Here is a 14200-nt window from a genome sequence, read left to right on the forward strand (position 1 = left end):
GGTGACCATGGCAGCAATGAGCCCACCCAATAAGCAGGGAAGAGGTGAACAGCTGCCAAGCACCTACCTGCCTACTAGTGTCTGAGACCACTGTGTTTAAACCTCAACTCCTGTCCGTCTGCATGTGAAGCAGCTGAGGAAAGAGTGCAGTGGAAACATCTCAATTCAAATCAGGTGCCATGCAGTAACAGCAGTTAGACACCCAGGTGGACATTTCTATCCAGCAGACAACACATAAGCCTGGCCAATACCAACTGACTTAAATCAGCTCAAAACTTCATAAAGCTATCATTCCTGTACTGGCACTGCCTATAGAGAGGTATCCTTATGCTTATCAGAACCTATTCTGTGCACTGCTGGACCTCAAAAGAAATGCAGGTTTGAGCTCTTTCAAGAGCAGATACATGATCTTACTTAGGAATTGCTTGATCCCATCCAGTCCTGCAGAAACACCACACAGCAGATGTGTAGGCAATAGTTCTGAACTGCAAACTTTTCCACACTGCTCCCTGGGTTCCTTTTTTTTCTCTTTTTTGTTGTACAAAAAAATATTTTCCTCTTTTCCATGCTGATGGAAGAATTTTTCATTTCTGTCTTCTGAAAGCAAAGTCCTCACCTTGGTTCTGTGTGTTACCTGATTAATATCTGTTAGTGTCATCATGAGACTCAGGATAACTTGTATCAAGGAGGCCCACCGGATTTGAGACTGCAGCTCAGAAAAAATAATGGCAAGCCAGAGTGGGTCTAGCTTTGTGCAAAGCCACAGCCCTTGTCCCTGTCCCCCTCCCTTTCCTCATGAGAGTACAGTGAAGAAGTAGAAAAAGATGAAAGTTATATTCTCAGTACCATCTGGCTGCAGGGGGCTCATTTTATTACTGGGCCATCTAGGGGCTCAGACAGACACAGGGTCCCATCTGCCTCCCATTTTAAATACCATTATTTTTTACTTTGGTTGCCCTCCACTGGTGTCCTATTGGAAACCTGAGGGCTTCCAGCATAGGGAAGGTGGATGTTTCCCTCCAGATGGATCATTTCAGGGAAGCAGCTTTGTCAGGTGGAAAGAGTTAGGTCTGTGTTGTCATAACTTCCTTCCTTAGAAGTATTTTCATACTGCTACCTGTCAGCTAGTGGGACAGTGTGTATTTATGGGAAAACTGTGAGGTTTCATGAGTAAATGTTTGGTGATTTCAGTTCCATAGCCTGCAGCCACCCAGCTGCCCTGAATGCTGAAACAGAGCTAGCAGAAGGGTGGTTAGCAAAGGGAACTCTCTTGCACCTGTATTGTCTCCACAGGGGTTGTTTGGAGGTGTAAACTAGGGCAGACATGGCCCAGAGATAGCTGTCATAGAAACATGGAATCACAGAATGGTTTGGGTTGGAAGGGACCTTCAAAGATCATTCAGTCCAACCCCCTGCCATGGGCAGGGACACCTTCCACTAGCCCAGGTTGCTCAAAGCCCCGTCCAACCTGGCCTGGAACACTGCCAGGGAGGGGACAGCCACAGCTTCTCTGGGCAACCTGTGCCAGTGCCTCGCAACCCCTTTTGTCAAGTCTAATTCTACTCTTGGTTTAAAATCATTACCCCTTGTTCTGTCACTACAGGCTGTGGTAAAATGTCTCTCTCCATCTGTCTTATAAACCCCCTTTAAGTACTGGAAGGCCGCTATAAGGTCTCCCCAGAGCCTTCTCTTCTCCAGGCTGAACAACCCCAACTCTCTCAGCCTGTCCTCATAACGGGGGTGCTCCAGCCCCCTGATCATCTTTGTGGCCTCCTCTGGACCTGCTCAAACAGGTCTGTGTACTACTTATACTGGGGACCCCAGAGCTGAACACAGTACTGCATGAGAGCAGAGTAGAGGGGGAGAATCACCTCCCTCAACTTTGAAGTGTTATAACTGAAATATGCTTCTTTTGTTCTTCCACAGGCCATGTCAACCATAAACCTGTCAGGCCCAGAGAACAACGCTGACCATCAGTGAGTACCTCCATGCTTTTGTTGTATCTTCAGAGGGGAAAAGCAGCTGGAAGGAAGGAAGCATATAGGAGAAAGTTATTCCTGCATGCCTCCTACTGTGCAAAGGAGAGGTGGGAATGGTGTCAAATTGTTTATAGCCCTAAATAGTCTGTTCTCTACCTATTTGCCAATTAAAAAAAAAATCCAGGAATTGCACTACCTGAAAAGATCCAGGCTCCAGGTCAAGTACAGTATGGAGATTCAATACAGAATTTAGGATGTCCACATGTCACACAGGCATCTTGAAGGAGCTTGTGAAAAGCTGGGGAGGAGTGTTCCAATGAGTGCCTCGGGCCCTGGCTCACCCATAGGTCATCTGTGGGCTCTGCATTATGTAGAAAAGGAGGATAACTTCTCTTTGTGCCCCAGAAACCATAAGGAAAAATTCATAAGACACCACTGTGCTAGACCAGATGGAGACATGAGCATCCCTCAGGAACAGGGGAATGGTGGGGACCTACTGGACTCTGTATCAAACAAAATAAATCTGAAATCTTCCTTTCACAAGCAAAAGCTACCAAGCAGGCTGTGCCTGCACCAAGAGCAATGGGAACTGTTCGGCACACGTTAGTTAAAAAAACTCAGATGAAACAAAAAGGCTTGAAAAACCATCATGAAATACCATCTCCTTACGCTAAAGAGTGACTCTTTTCAACGTTAAGCACTCTCTGTCTTTGCTACTGAAGCACTCAAAAGCAGACTAATTTGCAGATCCTGGGCGTTGGGCTGTGTGACCTACTAACGCCGAGCAGCACTGGTAGATGTGACACGAGAGCCCAGGCACCAGCCACCATCCTCCCCTCCCTCCCAGCTGGCAGGGAGCTCGCCTGTGGAGGCTGCTGGTTTCAGGAGTGCTCAGAAAACATGGGTGCCCTCGGCTTTCCTGGCAGCAGGGCTTGTCCAGGGACTCTCATGGGGACCATACCCTCTCTTGGGCTCTCCAGCATCCTTGATGGGCCTTGGGCCACAATGACAACTGAGCAGTCTCCTCTGGGTGTGCACACAGTCCCCCACCAAGCTCTCCAGCCCCAGGCTCTCACTGGCTCCCCTTGTCCCCTATCAGGGCTTCACTTCTCCCTCCCTCTTTGAAACACAAAGAGAAGACTTGACACAGCAGAAACCGGTTTCTGATCTTGGATAACAGAGCAGGAGCTTATTTTCATTTAGATAACATTTAATGTACACCCACTGCAGAGCCCCATAGTGCAGCTCACGTGTGAAGTGCCCGTACTGCCCGTGATAAGCAGGGCTGCAATTTCTGCTGGCAAGAACTGCAGGCAAATATTTTCTTGGAAATTGTCCAGCACCCAGCAAAATTGCATTCTGAAGTCAAATCAAATCAAGCCTCAGAAACTGGCTAATGTGCATAGATGTCTCATCCCTCAAATTTCTGTGGCTAGAATTGTTCTAGATAAACACTCCACGTGACAAGCAGCAAAAGTCAGCCTTATCTTGAGGAGTTACTGACTTAAGGAATTCCCATAAAGCAAATTAAAGAAGAAATAAATGTCACGGAAGGAGAAAAAAAAAAACTAGATAGGAGACCTAATACTATCTGCCAAGAGAGCAGTCATGCAAGATAGATGCTGTAGGTGTGCACCTCCTGTACTGCAAACATGCCTGTGTGACACCACATAAGCATCTAAACCAGGCCCTAATAAATACCTTCGATGCACATGGTAAACACAGCTGGATGTATTCCTGACCGTGCTGCATTACCTCTCCCCCTGCAATTCTTTTAGGATCCCCTCTCTAGCATCTGGTGGTGCACGGGTGGGTTAACACAGCCCAGGAACACAGTAATGGTCTTATAATTGCTGCCAAGGCTCATGTCACCAGCAGAGTTACCGCGATGTTGTTTTGACCCATTTTTCAGCTGCAAGGTCTTGGAGAAGGCATTTTAATGATTAACCCTGGACTTTCCCATCCTCAGCAAAATAGTAAAAAACACTGGCCTAGATTCACCCCAGTCAAATTTTAAGCCACTTAACTCAAGTTTCTACCTTGGAGCTTGTCACCCTAGCCACCCATCAGGGACATTGTCACCAGAGCCCACAGGCAGCTCTCCCCCACACCAGGCAGCTGCTTGATGTCACGGATGTGGCACTGCCAGCCATCCCCACCACCGGGATTTTGCTCTAAGGTGGTTTTGCTCACTTTTGGCCCAATTTTGCCCTTTGCATTTCCTTCTCATTGCATGGTTCCATTAAAAAATAAAATAAAATTCTTCCTTCCCTTGAAAATCTTTAAACACAGAGAGGCCTTTAACTGAAATGGAGCATGTTTCTTGCTTTCCTCTTTCCTAAACTGCTTCGCTCTAGCCTCTTAAATCACTTTTACTGCTGCTTTCTAAACTCCCTCCAAGCTGTTAATAACTTTTCAGTAATGAGATACCCAGAAGTCTGCACAGTAATCTTGGTGGAGCTGCATTGCCCTTTTTATTCTTTGCTGTCCTACCATGCTGCAAATTCCCCTCTTGCATGCTTTTCAGCTAGCTCTTTCTCTCTCAGCTTTGCACCTTTCTGGGTTTCTTTCTTCTCCCAGAACTCTGGGGTTTGAAAATTTTTTCCCCTCAATGTTCTTTTCCAAACCAGAAAATCTAATAGCCCTCAGCTGGATTCAACGTGATTGCAAGCTCTGGCTGCATGTTGGTGAGGGCAGCAAGGGGTCTCGTCTTCTGCTGGAGCAGCTGGAGAAGCGGAAGAGCAGGCTTGTGGTCCACCAACTCCTGTCCTGCCCACATCCTGTGCTCAGGATTTCCCTGTCACAGCCTCTCACTTAATTCCAGGACCAGTAGAAACAGCTGCACCAATGTCCTCCTGTCCGTTTGAGAACAAGGTTCAGGCTGGGAGGGCCTCAGGAGGTCTCTAGTCCAATCTTGCGCTCCAGGCTGGATCAGCTGTGAGGTCAAAGCAGAACACATCAAGCTTTGTCCCGTCAGGTCTTGAAAGTCTTCAAGGACAGAGCCTGTGCAACCATAGCCTGTTCCTCTGCTTGCTGCCCTCAGGGTACAGAAGTTTCTCCTTTTATCCAGATTGAACCTCTCTTTTTAAAATTTATTTCAGTTTTTCCATATTCAATGATACAGAAATTTGACACAAAAATAGAAAGAACCACTTGCTTTTCCTTTACTCTTGAAATAAACACAGCCCTCTGTTCCTCTCAGTTCTGGGATGTGCACAGTAAGTGGGGTTTGCTTTTGTCTTTCTAAAAGCACATCTATGTTTCAAGGAGTTCAGATTTTACCTGGAGATTTTCCCCTGTGCTTGGAGGTCACCATGCACAAAGCCAAAGAAAGCATCAAGAATAATTAACAGTGGGAAATTATGTAACTGCTAAGAGAAACAATGACTCTTCTGTGGGCCTGCAAGCAAGCTGCCAAGAACTCTGCCTCTAATTCATCACATAATATAAAATTAGTTTAAGGATTGTCACAGTGCAGAGTTTAAATCAATAAATCACGTGTTTAAGTCAGATTTCTGCATTTCCTTTTCCTAATTCTTGCCTTGTAGCTGCTGATGTATGGTTCTAGCTCTTGGGCTTTTAGCTTTCTTCCCAGTTCATTTACTGCGGTGGAAACCAGATTGCCTGCAGCCCATCAGAAGAAGGAAAATGAATAAAAGGAAGAAGCAGAAGAGTCTACTTGCTAAATCCTACCTGCTGCCATCTTGCTACCAGTAGAAGTTGCCATCAAGGGCATGGAGCAGCATAAATAAGTGTAGGACACCCATGTGATCCAGCTGCCACACCAGCTGCTCATCAGGTGGCTCCAGGAAAAACACCAAACTATTTCTGACATGCAGGGAGCACGGCTAGGTCACAGCTAGGTCAGAGCAGCCAGACTCAGCAGAAGCCTTTCTGACCTGGACAGATAAGAACAGAGGAGAGGCTGCACTGCTGTGGTTGCTCCCCCGCAACAGCACACTGGCTGCTGCCTGTCTGAAGGATGTTGCAGATGCTTCCTCGCCCAAGGAGGGCAGTTCCTGGCTGTCAAAGACAGCTGAGGGTTTATGAAAGAACCTCCTCTATATGACAGTTTCCATAAAAAACCATTTCAGGACTCTTTTCTTCGATTCTGAATCTACATTTGCTTACCTGTTTGGGGGCAGCTCCTCTGATTTCATCTAAATAACAGGTCTTCAGTTTTTTCACTAAAGGACCAAATTCATCCCAGCTGCAAGACCAAGGATGAGAGAAATCTCATCCTTAGAGAAATGGTAAGTCAACAGATGCTACATAACAAGTTTGGGACAGAATTAGAGCCATTCAATTGGATATGAAAATCTCTCCTCTTTGGCAACCAACCAACCACCACACAAAACAAAAATTTCTTACTCATTTGTTCTCTACCAGTGGATGGCCACAAAGGAAGCCCACTGATCTCAGTTGACATGGCATCACAGAACACTTTACAGTTTGGATTTACCAACTTAAGTCTCCACTTCACTCTGCACCTCACTGTTACTTCCATTTCATGGAACCACATGCCCCAACTTCCAGAAACCAGCCTGATGGCCCAGGTTGCTCACCTCTCAGTTCTCTACAAGGTCAAGGAGGACCACCCACTTGTCAGCTGCTGTCTCCTCTCTTGAGTCCTGGAGGACAAGATCAAGTAGACCTATTTTAGTGCAACTACAGTGGTCAAATCTTACAGAAGACTTTTCACTGTCCTCCCTCAGGCAGGTAGGGACAGATTTTTCTTGCATCCAAAATAAACCACCTCCGATAAAAAACTTGCCAGTTCCCTTTAGACTGTAGATGAGTTCCCACTCATGGGACAGTTGTGCTGATGTGAAAATAAATAAAAACCGTAACAGCAGTCTGAGGTAGCCAAGTACGCATTTTGGTTGCAATTCAAGCCCCTTTACAGATACAAACAAAAAAATCCCTTTTTGCATAAAACTAGGCAGTGCTCTAACTGGGCCTTGAACTACACTCACCAAAAGGTTCTGGAATTTTGATCTGGAGCATTGTAAGGACTGTACTGTAGTGAACTCACAGACTAAAACAGATGCTAAGTGATAGCAAATGTCAGCAAGCGATGTGCCTGTGGGGTATGGGAACTAGATGTGAGAGAGTATCTGTGTCTCAGCAAGCCATGTGCAGTCTGATCTTTCCATTCACAAAAAAATGATGTAAGGATCGTCTTGTGTCTTCAGAGCTTGATTCCCTCTCATGACACAAATAACTCATTCCCTTCCCTGGCAGGTGCCCACAGAGGAACAGCAAGAAGCCAGCAGGAAAGTCCACAATATCATACGATTACTCGGAGGAAGAGCTCATGGCAAGCATTGAGCGGGAATACTGCCGCTGAACCCAACCCCATACCACGAGAATTTCAAACACCTTCCTGGAGGCCCATCTGAAGCAGAACTGCTGCTGACATAATAACCCCTTGCACAGCGAGACAGCACAGGAGAGGTGGGCTGCAGAGGAATGTGAAACGTGAGGGGCAGTTGTGGCTGCTTGGGAAGCACGGAAGAGAAAGCTCTCCTGACCAACTCTGAGTGAGAGCATGAAGATCCTCACCAACTGCTGATTTCTCATCAGTGCTGCTGGAAGAGGGACCAATTCATCCTGTGAATCAATACTTAGAAGCTCATTTCTAAATGGTATTTACAAATTAAGACATACTAGAATTGAAGTGTCATACTAGAATTGTTGAGACATGGAGCTTTGAAGAAAGATTCTGTTTTGTCTGAGCAGGGAAAGAAAAACGCAGTAAAACAATTTGATTCGGATCTCACTTAAGGGGATGTTGCATGAAATTCATGCTCCTGGCACTTAAAACAGGTCAAATTCCCTCCTTGCGCTGTGCAGGCCTCTGGTTCAGATCTGAATTTGTCACTGTCTCTTCATACATGGTCCTCTCCCCAGCACGGGATGTAAGATGAAAAGGGGAGTGAGCCCACATACACAGCATCATCCCAGAGTTGAAATCCCACCACTTAGGCAAACGAGGCTCCTGGGAGCTATCAGGGGGGACAGGATTCATACAATCCCTTTGGGGTGGAATCCCCGCATTGGGGTCCTACCTGGGGCTCCTTGGCATGGATCCTCCAGCAAAAGCAGAAGGCATGTCCCTGATGCTGCCTCGCTGCAGTCAACAATCATCCATCTGGAGAGGGAATTGCACGCTATTGCAGAGCAGCTGTTTGCGATCAGTTTTCAGAATCATCAGTCCTGGCCTTCTCATTTATTTCTTGTAGGTAACCTAGAAGAAAAGTCACTACGTTTTACCATTAGCTGACTGCAAAGTAAAATAGAAAGTTGGCTCTCCAAGGAAAATCATATATTTTCAGTGCTCCCTGACAAGAAAGCCTGATATTTTAGGGTTTCTGCCTTTATTTTACCTGCATCTTAATGTATTATGACTAGCTGCTTATTATCAGAAACAAAAAATAGCTTATTCCTGTCTTCAGCTGAAGGATAGAAGACATCAGATGAAGTCATATCGTAAATGCAAGAGGAAACAGCAGGATACATCTTGAGATGCTGCATTTTAACTTCTTTGTAATTCCTGGTATCTATGAAACAGAAATAATGCACCTGTACTCTATGTAACCCTCAGTAAAAGCATCAAATGTTGTTTTGAAAAAGGCTCTCCACCTTGCATCATTTTAGAAACTATGCTCCAGACTGGTACATGAAGCATAAGACAGGGTAGCTGAGCACAGGCTTTGAGCTGATACTGTTAATCCCCATTAATAAAACAGCAATAGGCTATGCATATTAACCAAATTACTACATTATTAACCTAAAAGACAAATGCTACACGCCATGTTTTGCACTGGTCCAAAGGGGAATCAGAGAGCCTTGTTGGCCAGCTGCCCATCTATACATACCTCCTATTACTATTCTTTAAGTGAAGCAAAACCACAATTGCTGAGAGGACTGAAGAAGGTCATTTTTTTAGCTAATCATGAAAAATTACTCTTTAGTGCATGAACAGATATTACCACTTCTGAACTTACTTTCATGAAGTGACTTTCTTGAGTTCTGGAGGTTTCTTACCTGGCTGCCTGTCATGGTTTAATCCCAGCCAGCATCTAAGCACCACACAGCTGCTCACTCACTCACTCGCCTTGCAGTGGGATGGGGAGGAGAATTGGAAAAAACAAAAAAGTAAAATGTTGAGATAAAAACAGTTTAATAATTGAAATAAAATAAAATATAGTAGTAATAATAATAATAGTAATGAAGACAGCAGTGGGAGAGGAAGAAAACCAAAGAAAAGCAAGTGATGCACAATGCAATTTCTCATAACCTGCTGACCAGTGACCAGCCAGTCCCCGAGCAGTGAGCCCTGCTCTTGGCCAACTCCTCCCAGCTTATATACTGGGCATGATGGCCTGTGGTACAGAATATCCCTTTGGCTAGTTCAGGTCAGCTGTCCTGGCTGTGCTCCCTCCCAGCTTCTTCTGCACCTCCTCGCTGACAGAGCATGGGAAACTGAAAAGTCCTTGACTTAGGATAAGCACTACTTAGCAACAACTAAAACATCAGTATGTTATCAACATTATTCTCATACTAAATCTAGAACACAGCACTGTACAAGCTGCTAGGAAGAAATTAACTATCCCAGCTGAAACCAGGACACTGGGCAACGGGAATTCCAGCTAAAAGGTTCTCATAGTGAATTACTTAAGCATAGATCTTAAAAACCAAAACCAATGAACCTGAAACTAAAGAACCAATTTTCAACACTTACTCAGACCCTGGGTTTCACTCAAATCTGGGTTTTTCATGGGCAAACAAATGCTTTGAATCCTTTTTTCCCCTTTCTTTGTAGATGTCTTTTCTTTCTGGCAGCACTGCAATGGATGCAGAGCTCTGTCTTTTCAGAAAATGAACTTTTCCCCAAAGAGCAGCTAAAAAAAAAGATCAGTGCCAGAGCAGTTTTAGGAAGCAAGCTGTCTTTTACCTGGCATATAGTTGTCTGGTGAAATCTCCTATAAACTTCAAGAATTCAGTCGGAGCTGTAGGTAAACTTGAGCAGGGAAAACAAAGCTGTGACTTGATCCATGCTTGGGTGAGATGGCTGGAAGGAATGATGAACAACAGCTAGTCACCATAACCATAGCTCCTTGGGACAGATCTTCATAGTCCATTTCTGGCCCTGGGACCCTGAATGCCAGTCCTTTTGCCTAGTATATGTGAGGACGGCCCCCGTACGTATCTGCCAGCATCCCCTCGCCAAGACCTCAGAGAGCAGAGCAACTTATAATTCCCTGATGCATCGCGTCAAGTGCCCTGCTGAAATCTGCTCACCTTCGCAATATCAGAGGAGAAAGGAGGGTGGCAACTTCACCACCCCAGGGATGCCCTTCCCCAGCCTCCTTCCTCTTGAGAATCAAACCCCCGCAAGCTGTCAGCCAAACTATTCACACACACACCCTAGGAGCTGAAACGGAGCCCCTGCCCCGGACGAGGTGCAGCTTTGCAGTTGCGCCATATGAGCGTGGTGGAGCTCCCCACCGCACTTGGCAGGGGTGGTGGAGCACCAGCTGCCTGGCACAGACTTCATCCACAACAGGCTTTTCCCCAACTCACTCTGGACACAGGACATGGCAATTACTTGCACAGGGTGGAGGGAGTTTATCTGGACAGCAACAAACAAGAGAAATCTCTCTGAACTCGAAAGACTACAAGGGAGGAAATTATTCTTCCAGTCTTAAGAAAAACTCTTCCAGAAAAGGGTATGCTCTGGCTTCCTCAAGTTTTCTGCAAGTGCAAGATGTGGCCACGGCCTTTGGCACACACTGGGATGTAAATATCACCCGATTTACTACTCCTATACTGAAGAACTGAAGCAGAAATTGAGGAAGGCTTCATTTGACAGAGGACAAAACTAGCCTGGAAAAAAAAATGCCTCAGTGCTAACGTGCTTGCTGCAGGGGAGGTAATCCCATGGACCGTGTGGACTGCGAGCAGAGGTGGCTGAGGCTTTGCAGCATCCTCCTGAACTGTCTCGTCACTCCCTTAGCCTGTAGGCTGCAGGTTTTGAGTCGTGACTTACTCTTTCTGCATGCATCAAAGAAGTTTGCCTTTGCATGGCCATAGCCTGCCTGCCTGCCTCTATCTGCCTTGCCAGGTACGAATGGAAGGTAAACAGGCAGATGGGTAGAGATTAAACTTCAAAACCAGTTGGAAAATTTATCTCAGCAGATGAATTCAAGCTAGATGCAACCCTGAGGCAGGATCCAGCTCACAAGAGATGACAGATGAAGTGCCACCTTCATCCTTCACAGGATGCTGAGCACAGCTTTCACAGCTGGATTTGGAGAGTTAGCCAGAGCTGTAGCCTAAGCCAGAGGAGCACACCAAGCGTGCAGCCAGCTGGCAGCACAGGCCACCTCTGCCCAGCCAGCACTACAGCTTCAGAACAGATTCACGCTTCCAGTATCCTAATGGCAAGTGATTGGTGCTCAGCGGTTTGCGATGAGACAAGCTGCTGCTTAGCTGAATGTTTGGCTTGTATAACCACACGCAGGAAAGCAATGCTGGTGTAACTGCAAAATATAACATTAAACCAGTGGACACGTTTGAGACCCCATACATTTTTCTTTAGAAAATTATTAGTTTTCATGGATTTAGAATGGCTACAAGACAGAAAGACTTTCACCCACCAACGCTTATGTTAGCACAGGGGTAGCTGGCAAAGCTTCCTCACATATGAGCTGTTTTCTCTCACAGTATGAAGCTGTTCCAGACTCCAGCCCCATCAGGATGTGTACCAATCACACCTCCTGGCTGCACCTAACAGCTCAGACCACAGCTTGGGTCCAAGGAAAAGCAGAAAGATGAGGACAGAACTGTGAAGTCCACAATCATGTTTCACATAAGCAAAGCAAAGGAGACAATATAAAAATCAGGGAAGAAGTTACAGGTATTGTTTAGGATATGACTTGATGCTCAGAATCGTCCGTGAAAGACAGTAGTAAGGACAGGAGGACCCCTTCCCCTGGAAGACAACAGCATTACAGTGACCTGCAGTGCAGGGGCTGAAGGGTTTGTGCTACTCTGCCAGACCACTGATCCTGCAGTAAAGCCTTCCCTTCCAGCTGCTCTCCTGAGGGGGAAGCAGGATCATCCACGGAATCTTCTCTTTTCATCTCCAACACTCTTGTAGGAACAATGTGCTCTCTGCAGACAATGCATCGAGTCACCACTCCCAGTCTGCTGTCCAAAGGCTCTGACTGCAGAGACTGTCACCTCACAGTGAAAGGCTGTGATGACACCCTCTCCCTCCCTTCTCTTCCACTGAAACGTGACTCTGCTAGAAATAAACACTGCTGCCATTTGGAAACTGGTCAGAGGGAAAGAAACAGCAGAGATGCTTCAAAATTTAAAGCAGTTGCTGCTGCTGTCACCATTGCTGGACACCTCTTTCCCTGCTGAGAGCTGGAGGTGACACCCAGCCTGCCAGAGCCACTTCCCCGTCAGAGCGCAGGTACACGGGAACGGGAAGAACCAGGGCTAATTCAGCCAACTTTTGAGTCAAATTCTCATGTCTTCTTTATTTCCAGCATTCATGCCATGCACAGCTTGCAACACTAACAGAGCAGCACTCAGACCATCACCTTTTGTGGACAGCTTCTGGAGGCCATGCTAGAAGAACAGTTATGAACCCCAAGACTCTTATTTTCAGACAACATGCAAAAACCTTAAACCCTGGCGGTGGTGTACGTGTTCTAGCAAATACACAAGAAGTGTTGTGTAAAATTATAAATGGACAAGCACTGGTCAATTTACAACAGAACCCAAAAAATCCTTCCTTTGCAGGTAAGTAAACTAGCGAGCCCCAAAGCCTTCCGTTGGCCTAGATATATAACCTAATCCAGATGGATGTACATAGTTCTGGAATGGACACATATGAAACCTGAAAATTCACAATTTTTTTATGATTTAAAACCAGTCACATTACATAGTTTTTATTTAATAAAAGTTAAAAACAGGTACAAAAATGTGATTCCATTTCTTTAAAATATAGGCTCAAAATAAAAAGACTGAACAAGAGTTCAGGCAGTAAAGTGCAAAGAGAGCAGTTATCCCAGTCATGCCTAATCCATAAATAACCCTTACACAGCAGGAAGGAACAGAAAGAGCAAACAGAGCAGACGCAGCCACACTGCGACTCAGCTATTCATGCACATCCACAGGAGAGAGAGCACGCCCCGCACACTGGTGGCAGGAGGTAGCATGCACCTCGCAGGAGCGGCTGCGAGGCATCGCAGGCCGGGTGAACCTAACAAAGAGGGAGCTGACGCTTTTCTGCGCCGTGACACACATACACAATACACACGTTTTGAAATTTCACATTCTCCACTCCACCATTTCCCCCCCACCAATGCAACAAGCTAACATGCCAACTTACTAAATTATGACACAAGTTTCTAAACTGCTTTGCTCAGGTGAACACCATAAATGGTTAATCTGTAAAAAAAAAAGTACTAAACTGGCTACTGGACTGAGACAGGATGCTCTTCCCCCAGTAATAAGCATGCTAAAATGACATCCAAAAGTCAAACTTCTTGTTCTAAGGGACTTCTGAGAAAAAAAAAAAAAAAAGCAGCAATGTCTTTCTTCACCACACAAATTTAGAAAACTGCGTATTGAAAGAGAACAACAACACTACGAGCACCCACTGTACCAGGAGAGGGGTTTCAACCGAGCCCTTTGGAGAGCACAAAGTGAGGTTTGCATCCGCGCACACACTTACCAGCATGTACGCTGCGGGCAGTGGGATTAGTGTATGTCAAGTGAACAGGGCGTGGACATTTTAAAGGTCAGGCACAAAAACTTTAGTACACTTAGCACAATACTCCAATTTAGTGCAGTTTGAAAACTTACTACTGTTAATTATAACTATAGACTTAAGTGTAAAAAATAATGACATATTCTGCTTTCAACTGAAACAGGTCTTGGCCGATTTCAGGGGAGTGCTAGCTGAGATCAGCAAGTCTGCACTCACACAGATGAGAATCGTGCTTAGCCCACACCATGAAGAGCAAGACCAGAATTTCAGAACAACAAAGCAGTGCAAGAGATAGTGCATTCCTAGTTATCCACATTTTACACATCCAGAGAAAAAAAAGTCCTCCTCAGTGCTCAACTAAGCTTCAGTGCATGAGTGGCTGAAGGGAAAAGAGTCCAGAAGGAATGAACACTACAGAAAAGTTTAA

At 45.6% G+C, this 14200-nt stretch overlaps 1 long non-coding RNA gene across 2 annotated transcripts; it reads left to right on the plus strand.

The window, feature by feature from the left end:
• The first annotated feature begins 1925 nt into the window (after positions 1 to 1925).
• Positions 1926 to 9019, plus strand: LOC113477837. 2 transcript variants are annotated; one of them, XR_003397980.1, is made up of 3 exons: positions 1926 to 1976; positions 7224 to 7627; positions 8225 to 9019. It is a non-coding gene; the product is annotated as an uncharacterized LOC113477837 (long non-coding RNA). The 2 variants fall into 2 exon arrangements; XR_003397979.1 differs by lacking the exon at positions 8225 to 9019 and having other exon boundaries at positions 7224 to 7761.
• Positions 9020 to 14200: the final 5181 nt, after the last annotated feature.

The sequence above is a fragment of the Athene cunicularia genome, assembly GCF_003259725.1.
Source record: "Athene cunicularia isolate RWA chromosome 3 unlocalized genomic scaffold, athCun1 chr3_part1, whole genome shotgun sequence".
NCBI lineage: Eukaryota > Metazoa > Chordata > Aves > Strigiformes > Strigidae > Athene > Athene cunicularia.